Source organism: Lycium barbarum, chromosome 12 (genome assembly GCF_019175385.1).
Source record: "Lycium barbarum isolate Lr01 chromosome 12, ASM1917538v2, whole genome shotgun sequence".
Taxonomy (NCBI): Eukaryota; Viridiplantae; Streptophyta; class Magnoliopsida; order Solanales; family Solanaceae; genus Lycium; species Lycium barbarum.
The window spans coordinates 100,589,227-100,609,846 of NC_083348.1; positions in this window are offsets into that span (position 1 = coordinate 100,589,227).

Genomic DNA, 20,620 nt, shown 5'->3' on the forward strand with positions numbered 1-20,620 from the left:
ATTTAATTTACGCAATTTAATTATACCAATTTAATTTATTGTAATTTATTTTCTTGTGATTTATTTGATTGTGATTTAAATTAATTCTATTTAATAATGTCAAAGAGATTAAGACGTGGTGCCGGTAGTAGTAGTCGTATTGTTAGGGGTGCGCTTAATGAGGAAACATTTGTGGAAGAAACACCTAATTTAGGTATTGATGTTGGTGGAAATAATCCACCTTTAGGTCATGAGGCAATGCAACAACATTTTACCGACACTTTTGATGAAGACTTAGATGATGATGATGAAACACAACCCCCCGAAAATCCCATAGGAGATACATGTCATGCACAATCACATACACAAGACAAACCGCCTAGAACTCGTAAGCCAACAGCTAAAGTTTGGAAATTTATGACTAAGAATAGGGAAAATCAATCAGCTACATGTAACATATGTAGACAAGTATTTAGTTTTAAGCAAGGAACTGGTAAGGATGGTGGAACGGGTACACTAAATGCTCATATGAGAACCAAACATATGGATATTTGGGGAGAGCAAACAGGTTCAAATGTGGGGGGGATTCAAATGACGATAAACCCACGAACCGGTAGAAATTTTAAGTATGACAAGAAAAAAGAACGCGTAGAAATAGCTAAAATGGTAGCTTATGATTGTTTACCATTTTCCTTTCCCTCGGGTTTGGGGTTTGTTATTTACATTCAACGTTGTTATAATCCGTTATTTGAGGGTATTCCTAGAAGTACTTGTAGAGCCGATGTTATAGATTTGTTTAAAAAATATAGATTTTATTTGCGCCATGTATTTAATTCTTTAAATTGTAATGTTTGTCTTACCGCTGATTTGGGTCTTAGTATTAACCATTTAGATTTTTTTGCTATTACATGTCATTGGGTTGATGACAACTGGGTTATGCAAAAAAGAATTATAGCTTTTTTATATGATGAAGGAAAAGGTCGTCACGATGGAAAATTTTTAGCTGATTCAATGTCTACTATTATGAGATTTTTTAACATTTATAGAAAAACACTTTGTATTGCTCTAGATAATGCTTCTAATAATACAAAGGCGATAGGTCTTATAAAAAGAGAACTAAACCCTCCGCTAAGAAATATTTTTCATGTAAGATGTAGTTGTCACATTTTAAATTTAATTGTTAAAGATGGTCTTGCGCATTTTGATGATTCTGTTCAAAAAGTTAGAGATGCGGTTGCGTTTCTTTTTTGTAATGTTAATAGGGGAAGAATTAGAGATTTTAAGAATGCTTGTGTGGAAAATAACCTTAGACCTAAGAAAATTCAAGTAGAAATTAAGACTAGGTGGAACTACACTTACATTATGCTACAACAAGCATATGAGTATAGGATTCCTATACAACAAGTTCACAACAAATATAATACTGATAGTGATGATTGGTTAAATTATGCGCATTGGGAAGATGTTAAAGAATGTGTTGACCTCTTAGAATTTTTTTTATAATGCAACTCTTGCTTTTTCTAGACAATTCTATCCCACGGTAACCGGAATTTTAGCCTACTTAGCGGAAATAGCTAGAGTTTTACAAGAGTATAAATATAAACCCGATTATCAAGTGGCTATTTTTGAAATGACAATCAAATTTAAGAAGTATTTTTTTCCCATCCCAACTTTATTTATATTGGGTTCCCTTTTAAATCCTTGTTTAAAACTGTCTTTTACTAAAAATTTGGTTAGTCAAATTTATACATTTTTAGAAATTGAAGAGGGAGTTCAACCATCTTTAACTGAAGCCGATTTCGCTATTGATGATGAGTTTAGAAGAATTTTTACTCATTATTCTAGTTTGGAAGAACGAGCTACACCCGTTGCTCCACGCCCTACTACTTCTCAGAGTAGCAAAAAGGGCTTGTCGGGTTTAAAAGTTTTACATTCACAGCCAACTTCTTCTTCTACTGCAAACTTTGATGAATATAACTTTTATTTGATGCAGCCAAATGTGGATATCAACCAACAAGATGATTTGGACGTCTTAGCATGGTGGAAGAAGTGCAAGGCAAGCTATTCGGTACTTTCAAGAATGGCTCGAGATATCCTTACAGCTCAAGTATCAACCGTGGCTTCGGAGAGCGCATTTAGCCAAGGAAGACAGCAAATTGGAGACCATAGACATTCATTATCCGGCTTTAGCTTGCAAGTATTAGTGTGCATTCGCGATTGGATTAGATCGGAGCGATGCAACCAAAACTTACAAGCGGAGGAAGGCGAAGAGGAAGAAATTGAAGATTTGATAGCTAGTGGACCGGACCAAATGGAAGACTTTGAAGATATTTCCATGACCGAATATGATGTGGGGGAAATTAACGAAATGGTTCAAAATTGGTGATTTTATTATTCTACTATTTTTGTACAATTCATGTATTATTTGCAAGTTAAAAAAAAATACAACTTGCAAATAAATGTTTTCCAAGAATGAATAAAATATATGGCTCATTGAGCTTTCTTCTATTTACTTGTGTTCATATTTTTACTTTTATTAAGTTAGGAATACACCTAAAATATACTAAGAATATACGTATGATATATATATATATATATATATATATATATATATATATATATAAGTTATATAGTATACTTAAACATATATAAGTATATATAGTATATAAATATATATAGTTAGTATATATATTATACATATATATAAGTATATTAAGTTATACATATATATGTATACTAAAAACACTATTTTGTATTGCTGACTTGCTATTAGCCTGTTAGTCAGTAAATATTTAAACTTTAATTATAAAATTGTATAACATATGTAAATATACCTACAATATACTAATAAATACTATAATATATATATATATATATATATATAATACAAAAAACAAAAAAAAAAGTTTTAACTACTTAAAACCGGACCGGTTCCGGTTTGGAGTTTCAAACCGGTAAACCGGAACCGGTTAAACTGGAACCGGTTAACTGGAACCGGCCAGTTCCCTAACCGGTTACCGGTCCGGTTCCGGTTGGAACCGGTTGCCAGGCATACCCATTTCCCCCGGTTTTAGTTTTTGTATTTTTCTGGCTGTGTTCACTGCTGATATGGCACAACTGAATACTTTTCTGTTTATGTGATCATGATTTATTGCTAATATTTCGAGTTTTCTCCTTGGGCCAATTATCAAAGAAAGATGGTATGTGATAACTTATTTTACTATACTTGTTAGTCCTAATAATTCCGATTTGCATTTTATTAGGCTTATTAAAGGGGAGCCGTTCTTTATTCTCAAGGTTTGAACTTGGGATCTCTGATTAATGGTAGGTATATGCTAAATTTCATACGGATATCAGCTTTTCTTATCTATTCAACCGATCCATAAATTCAAACGGCTGATATTCGATTTGATTAGGTAAATGCCATCAAGATACAAAGACTTTCCTTCAAAACCATAGTCATTTGGGTATTTTTGTTCTCTAAATTGGAGACGTCATCATTGAGATCACTATTCTTGCTGTACCGGTATTTCACATTACTTCTTTTACTTCCAGAAGAAAGTCCCCACCAACATCAGTTGTACAAAGGAAAAAAAAAACATAATCACCAGTCAAAAATAAGGGAAGAAAAAGAATTTTAGATTTTAATAATTGTTTGTTGGCTGAAGGTGGACAGAGAGTAAGATTAGTCTATACTCCGCATTAAGATGTTTGGGAGTATTGTACCAAACACAAGAAGGAAAGTGATGCATCAATACTCCTACCAGACAAAGTCTCGTCATGGACCTTATTGTCACTTTGTGCTTTTTTATTTTCCTTCTTTAAATTGATGTACTGAAGATATTCGTATTAAATTTTGAAGTGACGTTTATGAACTTATTTACATAATATGCATATGTGATCTTAGGACAAATTTTTGCCACTCTGATCCTAGTTGGGTGGGATTGGAGTGAAGGGGACATCTCAATGAGCAAAACACGATGAGAGTGACCTAACAAACCTATTAATGAATTTTGTTCTTTATAAAGCTTTTTAATCTGATCAATATTTCAAATATATTGTCTCGCTATTTGACATGCGTATATTCACACTCTTCATATATTCATACTCTTCATAGTTTATATAGAAGCATGAGAGAGAAAATAAATCTCAGTTGGAGACTCCTATTTGTCATATTACAAATGGAGTTTTGGAATTTAGATTCACAGATTTGTAGACAACTGAGGTTCTTACAGTGCATAAGACAATTTGTCATCAACTTGTGATGATTAATAGCTGTTCAAAGTACCTAGTCCTTCAACACCCCCACCCCGCCACAAAGAACTTTGCTACCCCAGGGGAGACTATTACTACTTGGGAAAATTTAGGGGGGTAAGTTTAACTAAGATTAATGATGCAATTTTCTAGGCAAGTCCCTTATTTTCTGTTACAACGAAAAGGTGAATTAGTTATACGTTTTCTCTAATACAGAGTTTTTTTTTTAACTTAAGAGACCTCTCCTCTTATTTAGTATCAATATACTCTTCTAGTATATATTCTTTGATCAAAAAATACATTGGGTTTTTTGGTTTTTGTTTTTTTATTACAGTAATAATTTTCAGCAGAAACATAATTGAAACTAGAAAGTGAACACCACATGATAAGTATATAATAAGTTAGACTGATTGATTGTGAAGTTTGTTAGCAAATTACCTTTAGGAGTAGGCTAAAAGCGATATTTGTCCTAATTTCTCCATCTTATCTTTTTATAAGAGTGGTTTTTAAGTAAATACAAACTCGGAAGGTAGATTTGGAACAAGAACTTTAACTTTTTTAAGTGAAATTAATGCCAAGGGTCTGGCCTTGTGATTAATGAAGGACTAGTTAAAAATCATGAGGTCTCAGGTTCAAATCTCATCAAAAACAAAAATACTAAGTGATTTATTCTCATCTATCTTAACCTTGGATTGACAGAGCTTCGAGACTGTACTCTATGCATCAGTATTAGCTAGCTAATTAAGCTCAAATTTTCCTTTAGTGTCTCTTTCCTTTTCTTTTTCGTGGGTGAGACATCACAAGATAGAGGAGGAGGTAAGAGCAATGACTACGACAAGCCTTTTGTGTAAGGGGCATGCATGTTTTTGCGTAAGCTAAGGGACATGCATGTTTTTGTGTATCAAAAAAAAAAAAAACTTAAGGGCATGCATGATTTTGCAATTGGTACCATCATAATAATTCACATAGCTAGCCATCTTGGTTGCTTGCATTTTCCGTCAATTATGAAATGTTCGTAAACTATATCCATTTCTGGTGCCTGTGCAAATTCTGCTTTAAATCAACATGCTTCAGCCATTAAACTTAAAGTTAAGACTAATCAATCTAGCCATCTAGGACATCAATCTATAACGCCAGCATGTCTCCCTTCTTGCAAATTCAATTTGCTTCCTTTTGTCAATTGATGCTTTAGTTACGCTGTGTTCGAAAAACAGAAAAAAGGGCAAGTAAGGATAAAACGGTTAGAGAGAAAAAGATCAAACTAAAAAGGAAAAAGAAGAAGAAGATAAAGCCAAAATTAAAAAGAAGAAAAAAGAAGTGCTTTTGCTAAAGTGAAATTTCCACCAAGGTGGATTAGTTCAAAACTGAGTAGGCGGAAGCTTCGAAGAAGGGAAGGACCACTACTTATTAACGTCCCAATCCTTTTGGTTTCAAATGGAAAGTAAAACTCAAAAAAAAAAAAAAAAAAAAAAAAGTTTCTTATTGTCAGTATTATGATTCTATAATCTATATTGACAATCATATGTAACTGAATCAAATGCTAAAAGCGGACACTTTAGGATATATTCGATCTCGTTTTAGTATCAATTGCAAAATGAATATGAAATTTAAATAATACGAAGAAGAGAAAGGAGGATTTGAAAACTGTACAAGCTCGAATGTTTTATCCTTCATGTCTTTTGAACAAATGTGCTCATGGGATATATATTTATATCATGCGTATTTAACTTAAGAAAATGATAGTTTTCTTTGTCACGAGGAAGCAAGGTATTAATTTAATGGTAGTTCGAAAATCTTAAATTGGCGTCACAAGAACGCTAGCTTTCATTTAAAAATGTAACTTATATTCTCACATAGTTTAAGTTTTAACATAAAGAAGTTCATCACGAGAAGGCTTGGAGTAAATAGAACTATTGTGGAATTCAAGAATGGAATCTTAATATTTTTAGCCGGTTGCTAATTTTTTTTTTACTTGCCTAGCCGTAACAGTTTAAAATATCATTATTAATGCATACTCAGTGCATAACTGTATAAAATAAGTGTATAATGTATATACACTAATTATATATAGATTATGTATTGATAACACATCGTATACTGACTAAAAAACAATAATGTGAAAGAATTTTTTATTATGAATATATAAAAATCCCAAAATGTTAATTTGAAAGCTAAATGGTCCCAACTCCGAAGCAAGCAAGAATTCAGTAATAGAACGTAATGGCTTTTAGGATATATAGTAGTAGTGAACAAAGAAAGAGACAATTGATCCAGCTGTGATTCAATTCCTCTTAATACACCATTGCATATAAATGTGTTTTCCTTTTGTCATTTTGTCGTCTATATATGTATGGTTTTTTCTTTCTCACGTTTAGTCAATTCATATTCCCGTTGTTACAATGCTAGCTGTTGGTCCATTTCCTTGCATTTGTTTCTAGCAATTTCATAAAATTGGCTGTTGCTTTGCTTATACACTTTTGCTCTTCACACACACATGATAAACCCCTAAAAAGGAAATGAATAAAACTTGGCATGAAGAATCTACCCATTAACTTTATATTTTTTTCTTTAGTGTCCAAACAAAACAAGAAAAGCAAACGGTTGAGAGTGTCTATTCTTTTATTGGTTCACTTAAATTTGTGAGTACATTATAAATTTTAAGATTCGCCTGTTAGTTAATGGAACCCAATTAATTTTTTAAGAAAGGCCGTTGGGTACTAATAGGTTATGTGATCATCATATTCATTCGTTAGAATACATTATAGGTTCTTACTTTCCAATAAAACAAATTCTGACTAATTAACTGTTGCATGAAAGGAAAAAGGAAAAGTTAGAATAAAAGAAATAAATTCTTTGAGTGAGAGTTCTCACATTCTGTTTGGATAATTTAGGAGGGAAATTAAGTAGTAGAAAAAATGCATTATCCTGCATGTTTACCTTTCCTCCACTTTTTCTGTACTTCTATTTTGAATCAATTGGGTAAAGTGAAGGGAAATAAAAGAAGAAAAGTGAAAAGGAGAAAACAGAAAAACAAAAGTAAAATACAAGTTTACAAACTTTAGGTACCAATTGGGTGAAATGAAGGGAAAGAATATTAAAGGCAAAACATTTTAAACTTTGGATATAAATTGGCTGAAGCGAAGGAATAGAAGAGAAAAATGTTGAAGAAAACAATTGTAGAACTAACTAAGGTTTGGGTACAATTGGATTAATTAGGATTAGGTGGAAGTAAACAAAATGAGATAAGAATTTTGGTATAAGAAAAAATCAAGCAAAGTATAAATACATTTCTCTAACCTTTGAGTACCAATTAGGTTAAGGTGAACAAAAGAGAACAGTGAAATTGCTTTTGGAATCAATTTTTAATTTCCCCCTAATACTCAGCATATTTTAAAGAAATCACTTCTCATAAAATGTCTAAATTTTCCTCTCATATCTCACTTCCTACATGAAAAAAAAAGAAAAAAATTTCCATGCAAACGTCTTCATCTTTCTCAAGTAAATAAACTTCGGTTCAAATAGACTCTAGACACTGACACTTGACAGAGCCATCATTTTCTACTTTTTATTTTTTATTTTAGAGTTTTGATTTGCATATTCTGTGTGATATACACATGAGTCTTTTTATTTAGGACGAAATAATATTTGACACCAGAGGCGGATTTAGGATTTGAACGTAGTGAGTGCTACAATTTTCTTCATGTACATCGTGTTAGAAACGTGTAATTGGGTTGAGATCATCTCTTTTGAGTTTATTCGGGTTAACTTAATAGGCCATTTTTTATTTGCAAATATGAAAATTACATCTCAAAAATCAAGAAACGAACTTAATTAGTATCTTAAATAAGGAATCACATCCATTAACAACAGAAGTAAAATCAATATTTTCACCAAGGAGCTTACATCTTTTATGTATATTAAAAATGTACTTGCACAAGTAAAATAACATCTTCAATAAGGGAATTGCACCGATCAAAATAAGAAAAATAATAGAAAAACTCTTCAATAGGCAAATTACACCCTATAATTAAGTAAATGTAGAATTAGATAACTATAAGTTTTAAAAAATAAATCATAAATTTCATATTTTTTCTAAGCAATGCTTACGAAATTTTCATCACAATTCAAGCAGTAAAGTGATTTAAACTAAATTTAACAATTATAGAAAAACACGAATTTTTATAATACACTCCCTTCGTCCATTTTCATTTATCCACTATACTAAATAGATGTCTACTTTTATATGTAAGTTGTATAGTATGAAAACCCAAGACATAATTTACCATTTTATACCTCTTTTACCCTTATTATTAAGTACTCAAATTCATTTTTTATTTTATTTATTGCTTATTAGGAGTGTCTCAAGTCAAATATAGGCAATTAAACATGGACGGAGGGAGTAATCAACAAAAGAAATTATAAAAAGATTGACTTTTCACTCAATCCAAAATTCTCATTGAGACCCAAGTTTTTTAATTTAAATACTCACAGATTTGAGATTAAGCGAAATACTTAATTTAAGGGATTTTGAAGTTTCTATTTTGTGTATTCTCGCTAGAGATCACAGATAAAATAATAGAATAGAAGAAAGAAAATATAAATGATAAAAAGACAAATAGAAAATTGGGAGAGCCGAAAAGGGAAATGACTGGTGCAAATGAACTAAAAAGCACAAAGAGAAACGGGAGTTGAAAAATGTTCAAGATAGATTCAAACTTGTGTTTACCAGTCATGACACATTTGTCTAATTGGAGACTGGAGGTAGCAGGATCAAATATTTAATCTAGTTTAAGCAAATTGCAACATAGGTATATAAAAAATTTACCAATCTAGGGAGTGTCATGCCACGTCCACCCTAAAGGGTGGATCCGCCCCTGTTTGACACCATTTCAAACGTTTCACAATTTTCGTAATTCAATTCTGTTGAATTATTTTAATATGATATTTTATCTCTTAAAGGATATTTCTATATTAACTTTAAATTTTATTTTGGTAGTATTAACATAATACCTAAATCAAATTAAAACGTTGTGGAAAATGTGAAAGATTGGAACATGGTTTACCCTCAGTAGTGTACCTAATATTATTGACTGGTCTTGGGAGGGTCCATTTCACGAAGCAATGCGAACAAGCAGCAGTATACAAAACGACCACGTCAGCACCGCACCAACTCCGATTGCATAATTTGCACTTCCCCTTTGTACACTAAACACACATATTATCCCTTCGGAGGAGCCCGCACTTTTGTAACAAAAAAAAAAAAAAAAATTGAAACCAAACTAATCCATTAAAATTAAAAAAAAAAAAAAAAAATCAGACTAGGCTTCACGCACTGTGCGTGAAAGGGCCAAAGTGTACATTTATATTTTGGCCCTTTCATGCACAGAATCTGTGCGTGAAACCCTTCCCTAAAAACCCCCGACCCACCACATGCATTCTCTTCTCTTTCATTTCCTCCATCTTCACCCTTTCAACACACTTTTGCACTTCCAAAAACATGTCTCAAAGTTTTGAAACTTCAATGTTTGCTATGCAACCCAATATTTGCGAATGCAGTTATTACTGTAAACTAAAAACATCAAAGACCCAAGATAATCCGGGTCGCCGTTTTTGGCTTTGTAAAGTGCCTGAAGTAAGTATTTTTACATTTTTTAGTGTTTTTTTTCTTCACATTATTCATATATTTTACTTTAAAAAACTGATTTTCTTGTAATGTTTATAGAATATGGGCGGTTGCAAATACTTTCGGTGGGAAGATAGCATTCACGTGGATAAAATGGTGGCGGCAAAGTTTACAAATCCAGTTTTGGATAGAGATACCGCGACTTCACGTATCTCTAGAAATACCACTAAGTTGGACTCGAAATTTAAGCTTGTGGAAGCTGAAGAAAAAATTGAAGGTTTGGAGGTGTTGCTCACCGATTCCGAAAAAAAGCGAAATTTGCTTAAGGCTAAACTTAGAGAGGCTCAACACGAGAAAATAGCTTTGAAAGAAAAACTTAAATTGTGGAAGATTATTTGTGCTATGTTGTTGTTGTTTATTATTTATATGTATTTTGTTTATTAAGTTTAATATTTCTATGGATTATGTTTTTTACTAGTTGTACCTTTTCCCCTATAATATAATCCGCACCCTTTATGTACTAATTTATTTGTGAAATTGTCAATTAATAATAGACTTTAACAATAAACATTGAAGAATTAAAAACATGCCAAACTAATTCAAATTTATGACTTCATCATAAAATAAAAATACAAATTAACAGCCTTAGTCTGAAACTTAAATGACCCATAATCTAAGACAATGAGCCTAAATAGACCCTAATCGTCATCAGAATAGAAGTCCTCAATATCGTCCTCAGAACGATATTGGCAGTCTCTTAACACACATCTTTTTTCAGGAGATGCTAGTTCTCTACCGGTTGATGATGCTTGTTCTTCAGCCAACTTTAGCATGTAAAATCTACAACGTCTTGCCAACATTCCGTTGTTTTTCTTTTCTAATCCTTTGTACGACCATCTCGCAAGTTGTTGGACCTACTCGAGGCATGGTTAGTGAGTACCTTGTTGGGATTGGAGCGTTGAGATTTTCCAAGTCACGAACAAGACGTTCTGATTCGGCAATCCGATGTGACCATTCTCGGAATAAACCGCAATAATATTCTCGCGGATCTGAATATTTATCACGCCCCGAACCATGGCCTGGGCGAAACACGGCACTCGGTGCCTTAATGCATGTGACCGAGCGAACCACATGGCTTGCTGAATCATCATGAGGCATAACATGAGCGGAAATACAACATGAACGTGCTGAGCTTTTATAAAACATGAGATGTCATAATAATTTAATGAAACACTTGTTTAAATCATAAATGCGGAAATAACATGAGTTGAGCCAAAGATGGCTAAACACCTTGCATGTCTAACATAACTAAACTGACTAGTCTATGAAACCTCTAATCGTGAATCTTGACTGGAAAACGTACTTGCTGGGACAAGGCCCCCCAGCATACCTTTAAATGCATGACTAGTAGAATAAAGATAACTGACTAAACCCCGAATGAGATGGGGCTCACCAATGAGCTGATACGAGCAAATCCTACTGAGCAGATGCAGTGTCCTGTAAATACGTACCTGCATCGTGAAATGCAGCCCCCCGGGCAATAAAAAGGGGACGTCAGCACATTGAATGTACTGGTATGTAAAGCAACTGAAAGAAATAACATGGGACATGGAATAACATGGTAAGAACTGAAACTGAAAACCTGGACATGAACATGAGCATGAGCATGAGCATGAGTACATATATATATATAACATAAGTAAAACATGATAAGTAGGGAGAGCATTTCATAAACTGACATGTGATATCACCACGTGGGTACGTGGAGTCTGGTCTTCGCCGCGACTAGCAGAGCCCTCATACCTTGCCAGGGTATAAGATGGTATCGTGCCTGGTGGATCCATTCAGTGTAAAATTAAGGTATCGTCCTAACTGGGCGGAGCGATCCTTGTCCTATGGTGGCTACATAGTTTCAGGCTATCTGAGCCTTCTCGGTAATTCGTGCAACTCCCAAAAACATGAACATAATATAATTGGCTAAGAAGCCCATGATTTTCGTGAATAAACTTGTACTTGTCTTGTAATCATGATTTCACGAAATAACTTGTAAGCATGGTTTCATGAAATAAGTTGTAAACATGGTTTCATGAAATAAGTTGTAAACATGGTTTCATGAGATAACTTGTATTTAGTATGTATGTATCTTGTATCATAGCATGAAAGTAATTATATAATATAGTTGCATGAAAACTTGTAGACATTGTAGGATATTTATGAAATAATCATTCTTAGTCAAAACATGCATGCAAGAACCCATGAAATACAAGATATGGGTTTTCATAGATTACGAACGGATTCTCAATAATCATAAAGAAATATTAAGAACTCAATGATGGAATTATAACAATTCATACATAATATAATCATGGACATGGACCTAGGGTTATCATGAGCATGGTATTGAAACCCTAGTTTTAGTAGAGAATCATAATTTTATGGATTATGAGGCGTGGGGAAGAACAATGATGTTCCCACACGTAGATAGTAACTCTACATACCTTAGTCGCTCCAAAACTTGAATTAAAGACTTGAGCTTTGAAGAAGATTTCCAAAATCTAGAATTCTTGAACCTTGAGATGGGTTTTCTTGAAAACCCTAGTTTTTAGAATGATGATTTCTTGTTTAGATTACAAGGATATGTATTAGAATTGAGTTAGAATAATTAGAGTCGGCTTACCTTGATGTTCTTGATGATGGAGGATGGGTAGGAGGTCGTTCTAGGGCTTGAAGGAATGAAAAATAATGATTTGAACTGATATGGTCGAATATATACTGTTCTGAAAAAATTAATCTTTCGGCCCAGTTAAATACTGGCCGTATTTCAAAATACGGGCCGTATTTTGAAATACGGACAGCACTGCCTCTCTTCAGTAAAATGGCCATAACTCTTTGCACCGATGTCCGTTTGGCCCCCATAATATACCGTTGGAAAGGTATTTCAAATATCTACAACTTTCATGAAGGAAGGTTTCTCAAATTCCAAATAAGTTTTGAAATACGGGCTAAATTTTGAAATACGATCCGTATTTAACCATTTGACATCAAATTGCCAAATTCCAGAATGCTCAGAAATCCTTGGTTTTAGTTTACGACTTGGATTACGGCCCGTATACTGAAATACGGTCACTGTTCATGGGCGTAAACTCCCATCTTGCAACTGAACAGGGAAATTCCAATTCCCACATTCTTTATCTGATTTTCTAAGCCTAGGATCATGGTCAAAGCTTAGGTTAAAGGTACGGGGTGTTACAATATTTCACAGTGCATAAATCATCATTACGCTCTACAAGAAGGTGCGGATTTAGCTCGTCTGGTTTGAAATCACTGGTATCACTCGAAAAACTGCTATGATTTGAACTCTCATCATCACTGTTATTTGGTTCTTTTGGAAGGAGTAAAGACCAAGCTGAGTTTCTACTACTCGACATTGAATATGGTGTAGTCTAATAACAAAAGAAAGGGCTACTTATATAGTTGCAAACCCCAAGTACCCTCGGGGGAGGGGGGGGGGGGGGGGGGGGGGGGGGGGAGGGGATCTTTATGACCCTACCTACTTACCTTATTATAAGAAAAATATTAATCTTCATCGAACATTTCACAGTCCGAATCCCACTTGAATCTAAATCTTGTGCTACCATGTATACCATATTATACCCTATGGTAACGTATTTGCATCCGATTGTTCTCTTCGCGAAAACGATTAAGAGCAAAATTAAACTCTTGTGGAGTTCCGCGAGGCATTGACATAGCACGTTTTTTTGAGCGTTTAAGCCCTATTGAAGCTAACTTTTGCTCCAGTACTTCAGCCTCCCTAACACGTCAATTCCACTCTTCTCTCATTGTTTTATTGTATTCTTGATTGAATCTTTTGTTAGGGTTATTTGAGTAATGAAAATCATCATCATCTAGTTCTCATGTCTTGCCCATTGCTTCAAATATTTTTGCTGAGGTAAAACATGTAATAGAATCAAGATTTCCAAATTGGTTGTAGAATGTCATGATAGCTCGTTTTAAAGTGAATACTAGTTGTTTGTCAATCATGTTATATATAGTACTGCATTTTTTGACCGTTTATTTGAATTAAATTCATATTACGCAATGTTCTTGTGCGCAATAGGACATGATTTGACAACACATCATGCATGCCAATTTCAGCTTTTTTATGACACGTAAAAGACCGATTTGACAACACAATGCTGCATTTTTTACCGTTTATTTGAATTAAATTCATAATTTGACAACACATCATGCATGCCAATTTTAGTTTTTTTATGACACCTAAAGGACCGATTTGACAATACAATGTTGCATTTTTTACCGTTTATTTGAATTAAATTCATATTACGCAATGTACTTGTGCGCAACAGGACATGATTTGACAACACATCATGCATGCCAATTTCAGCTTTTTTATGACACCTAAAGGACCGATTTGACAACACAATGCTGCATTTTTGACCGTTTATATGAATTAAATTCATATTACGCAATGTTCTTGTGCGCAATAGGATATGATTTGACAACACATCATACATGCCAATTTCAGTTTTTTTATGACACCTAAAGGACCGATTTGACAACGCAATGCTGCATTTTTGACCGTTTATTTGAATTAAATTCACATTACACAATGTTCTTGTGCGCAATAGGGGTGAATATGAATCTATTTAAGAAGAATGTTGGACGAGGTAAAAACTCATCCATTTCATAAGTGTAAGTCTCTTAAGTCATTCAAAAAAACCTATCTTAAGTCATACAAAAAATGGCTCAAGATATTCCACCAGTTAAGGTTTCAATACATTGGGATAGTATTATCCTTGCTGACAATAATACAGTTCGTTACAATAAAAGACCAAATATTCATGTTAAATGTCCACTTGAAATGTCTTATGAATCACTAGTCACTTACATATATGAAAAAACGAAGGTTAGTACAGATGAGTATGAAATCTCTATAACAGACAAATATCCACAATCAGTTTCCAATGGTATAGTGCTTTATGGTAGGCATTATATCAATGATGATGATTCTTTAAGGGATTATTTGAATGCGCCAGAAGAATTAAAACATTTAGTCGCCCTTAATGTTCTGGAGATGTATGTTGAAAAAATACCAGAGAGGTCCTGCAAGAACAACCCAATCAAGCTAACACGTATGGAGATTTTAGTTCTTACGGGGGTATTTTGAGTGGCCAGGTGCCGCTGGAAAATCTTACCCAACAATTAAATCTAACTTGGTAAATATGCATTCCTATATTATTATTTTGTGCAGTAGCACGTGTTTATTGTATGTATTGTTAAATAACTATTTTTAAATCTTTGTAGGGGTTATAGACCTGATAGGAGTAATATTGGGCAGTCATCTCAATTTAGTGGAGCAACTCATTATTATCAGAACTCTCAGTTCAGTGGAGCTGATTATTACAATAATTCTCAATTCAGTGGAGCTGATTATTATAATAATTTCCAGTTCGGTGCAACTGATTATTATCAAAACTCGTCAGTGGTACCAACCGTGGATGAAAGGAAGTCCTCTCAGTTTGGTGGAGTTGATCATTCTCAATACCATGCTCATAATCAATATATGTAGGTTCATCACCTAGATGCTAAATAATATATATATATATATATATATATATATATATATATATATATATATATATATATGAATTTGGAATTTAACATATGTTTTTTATCGTCTAGGAGGAGGCCTTTTTTAGATGTCGCTGATTGTCCAAGTTATGTGGATACATCAGAGAGTGATGGCGATGAACCAGCTAATAACGCAGAGGTAACCGATGATGAAGATAGTAAAGGGGATGAAGAAAATACGCATTGTAGTCCCCAAAAGCTACCAGAACCAACTCACCACCACGTACCACCTCCGGTGGCCGAAAACCCAATTCCTGACAGCTCAATGCAATGGCATTCTGACTATATTCCATATCTTGATAGTCTCCAAGGTCGTGAGGATGCCAATGGGTCAATATTCCCTCTTGCTTTCGCAATTAACACCAACGAGAGCAACGAGACATGGGGGATGTTCTTGACTCATCTACAAACTCATGTTATTAAGGGTCGTCAGGGCATATGTGTCCTATCAGATCTTCATAAAGGCATACTGCACAATATGCGTACTCTGGAAGGGTGGCAACCTCCACATGCTTACTATCGATATTGCTTAAGGCACTTAAAGGCTAATTTGCAAACAAATTGATGTGGGGGGGCTGCGATGCAACATCAACAAAGAAAATGGCTGCAAAAATGAAGTTGCTAAAGGAAGAGTGAAGAGGCATATGTTTGGTTGATGAAATTAGAAGTTGAAAAATGGACACTTTATGCTGATGGAGGAAGGAGATGGAGCATGCTCACAACGAACATCTCATAGTCTTTCAATGGACTCCTCAAATCTACTCGAGGACTACCTGTCATCGCAATGGTAAGACTAACTTTCAGGCAGGCCGTGGAGCGATTTGCGGATAGGACAAGGCAGGCAAGAGCTATATTAGCGACGAGAGAACATGGATGCCAAAGCCCTATAAAAAGATAGAGCACCATAGAAGAAAGGCAGAAGGTCACCAAATGACCGAGTATGACGTCGTTCAACGAGTGTATGAAGTTAGAACGGGTTATTGCAATGGCAAAGGAGGAAACAAACATATCGTTACTGAGCGTACACAATCATGCACTTGTGGTAAGTGGCAAACGTACCACATGCCATGTTCTCATGCAGTCAAGTGCTTTGAGAGAATAGCCAGAAATGTAACTGATTATGTGGTGGAGGAATATAAGGTCGTAAAATACCTTAAGCATATTCCGGCCAATTTCGTCCCCTTAGTGATCAAGCTTATTGGCCAGCCGCGCCGTTTTCTATGATTGCGAACAAGAACCATATCCGTAAATTAGGAAAAAACAAGCTAACCCGTTATCACAATCAAAAGGATGTTAGCGAAAAGACTTACTCTCGCAAGTGCTCGACATGTAAGTAATTTGGGCATGATAAGCGTTCATGTGGGCAAAACTCCCGTGGTGGCAGCACATCTGGAAGTAGAAGAGTGTCTAGAACTTGATTTTTTTTTTAAGTCTATTGTAATTTAATGATGTATTTCGTTGCTGTCACACCCTCATCTTGATAGGGAATGATGGGCACCCGACTCTCATCAGAGTCGAGCGAACCCTTAAGCGTTCACTTTACCAAAACCTGTCATTTCAAAAACTTTTTAAAACATGGAACTTTTCCAAATAGAGATCATTGTCTTTATACAGATTATGAAAACTTTCAATCAATTACGTACTTTTTACCAACTGAAATCGTCTGAAAATACATACTCTTTTAACATCTATAAATGATTCGTACTTCTCGATACCCTATCCACAGGACATTGTCTGAAAAGTCTCTAACATATACAAAATACCATGACATAAGTACTTTGACCCGGCAATACTCCGAACTGAGATGGAACTCGCCAATCCCGCTGGAACACCTTTAGCAAAGTCTTCTACTCATCTGGGTGTACATGCGTGGCATGAAACGCAACCCCCGAAGAAAGGGGGTCAGTACGGAATATGTACTGAATATGTAAAGCATTACTGAATCATAAACAAGGAGAAGCATAACAGTAAACAAGTTTAGAAACAACCCGGGATTACCTGGAACAACATTTTGAACCATGCCATATAGTACTTTGCACAATTTCTAGCATACACAATATAAACACAGCATACACAAATTCTAGAACCCACAGTATAAATATAATATCACAATAGTCCCTTCGGACGGCCGCTTCCTGCTCAATAATAATGATGGCCCCTTCGGGCAGCCGCTTCCGGCTCAATAATAATGATGGCCCCTTCGGGCATAATAATAATAATGATGGCATGAAATGTAAACTTAAGTCGTAAATGGAATGAAATAGTAAAACCTCGCACCCCGTTCGGAGTGGTTTTGAAAAATTAATTAGTAAAATCTCGCACCCCCTTCGGAGTGGTTTTGAAAGTCTAAATAGTAAAATTTCGCACCCCCTTCGGAGTGGTTTTGGAAATCAAACTTTATATTTCCTTTAGTATAAAACTAGTTTTCTCGAAATCATTAGTAAAATCATAAACACGTTTCAAGTCAATCCGAGTTAGCATAAGAAAGTTATGGACATTATTCAAATCTAACTTTATGTTTCCTTTAGTATAAAACTAATTTCCTCGAAATTATTAGTGAAACCATATGCACAACTCAATTGGCATAACGTAAACTGAGGCCATATGTTATACAGCACGCTCAGACATAAGCTGAGGCCATAGCGCACTCAGTGATCAGCTGAGGCCATAGCACACTCAGACTTAAGCCGAGGCCATACGTTATATAGCACGCTCAGTCGCGTCATGAAATCATCTAGAAAAAAAAACTATTATGGGCGTCATGTATGCAATCAAACCCTTTTCATTTGTCTCCTTCGAGACTCACAAATTTAAATGTAAAATGCATAGTTAAGAGAAAGACCTTATGAACGTCCCCTTCGGGATTCAGACAGCATTATGAAGTCGCACAACTTGAAAATGCCCCTTCGGGCTTAAGAGGTCGAAGAACTCAGGATATCCTACATCTAGGAATGGATCCATTATGGGTATCGTTACGCTTCGTACTTGTCACAGATCATAAACACGTTTCGAGTCAATCCGACTTAGTATAAGAAAGTTATGAGCGTTTGAAGTACAGAACCTTCTACGAACGTTTCAGAAGCTATTTTTGGAAAATTAAAGCAACAATCATACCAAGTACCTTTCAAATATTGTTATGGACATCATTCATTATAGAACCCCCCATGAACGTTTCTAAAACAATCCGAGTTCGCTTAGAAATTTATGAACGTTATTCATTATAGGAACCTCTACAACCATTTTCAAGCAATCCGAGACCGTCTACGAAAAGTAGGGACATTACTACTTACAGAACTCTTTGGACTTTTCTCGTTATTCAGTCATACAATAAGCTCGGCTACACTAAGTATACTCACATCAAGAAGTGAATAATAATCATTAACAAGTTCGGAAACGAGAAAAGAGTTACCCCAAGATAAGTATCATAGCTTACTTAGCTCTAGGACATGCCAAAAGAAAGAAAAGGTAAGCTTTACATACCTGTCCCACGTCCAATTAGCTACGCTTATTCGTCCAAACTTGCTAGTCTACATTCAAGAGAATTGACATAATCATTAGACTCATCGACATATGCTTGCCTTAGTCCTTCAAATGAATTCATTTATATTCTGCCGAAATTTCGGCAGCATTTCCCCTGTAAATACACCATCCCCGAGAATCTAACTCGGCCAATTTATCAACAACAAATCCGAGAATTCAACTCGGCCAAATTATCAACAACAATACCAACAATCATATCTCCAACTTCAGCAATTATTTCAAATGCATTCTAACACTAGCAATCCTTTCTACACAATTCGACGACATTTCATTTATATTCAATTCAACCACACATAGTCAAGCTAACATCAATGATTTCACATTCAAGTATTAATCCGAAATCATTCTAATATGATTCAAGAACACTTCAAACAATTCAACCAACATACCACTTCACCCGAAACCTTCCAAATTCAATAAGAACAATAACAACATATTTTCTTTCCTTCCAAATTCATGAACTATACCAATAATTCACACACTAACAACATTACTTTCCATAAATACAAGAGACTACATTCAATCCCCTTTGGCTTCCAAAACAGCCCACAACAATTTCAACTTCAATTTGAATCATTAAACTCTCATTTTCATCATAGAATCCATGACGACAACAACCAAAATACTAGATAGAATTAATTCATTCTTGCCATACAAGGTAGCCTATATTCGGCCACCACCCCCAACACACAATTTTCGTGGTTTTCATCCATTTCCACACACTACAACATGTACAAAACATTCATAACATATGAAAAAGAAGATTGAACACATACCTCTTCCCACTCATCTTCTTTCTCAGCTAGAGTCCACAACTTGCACACGAATGTTTTGCTTACTCCAACAATTACTCCATGTTGTTAGGGACGTTCCACTTGGTTGAATTACTAGAAGAAGATATTTTTTTTTTATCAAGATTTTTCCAAGGCTTGTTTGGTATGCCATGGCCGAAATAGCTCTTGTGCTTTTTTCTCCAAGGTTCTTGAATTCTCTAAGGGATAAAGATGAAAAGTGTGATCAATAAGTCATCTTTACCATCTTATATTATGCATCCATGTGGGCCATGGCCCATACCACATTACATGTCCACTTGGCCCATTTATTTCATGAATTATAAGTTTCCAAAAATTCACTTTTAACCCCAAACTTTCCTTAACATTTCCATGAGCCAACTTGGGAATTTCCCTTTTTGCCCCTAACCTTTCTTAATATTTCCACGTCAAAAATTTTCATAAACAACTTGTGTGTTAAACAAGATCAAAAATATGGCCTTGCCCTTAACTTATCACAATTACCTTGAAATATCCGAATGTACAAAATACGGGATATAACAGTTGCTAATGATAAATATTTTTCAATTATTATGAACCGCTCGTCTTGAACCAAAAAAGTACTTTCATAGCTTTGGGAGTAAAACAAAAGAGATTAATCAAAACCCTATAAAATATGACACTTAAACCTAAATGTAACAAGTTTTCAAACGGACTTCGGAACACTTTACAACCCCTAAAACGACGATCCAAATGTATATGTATACTTGATGTAATGAGCCGATATTATTGTACACTAAAA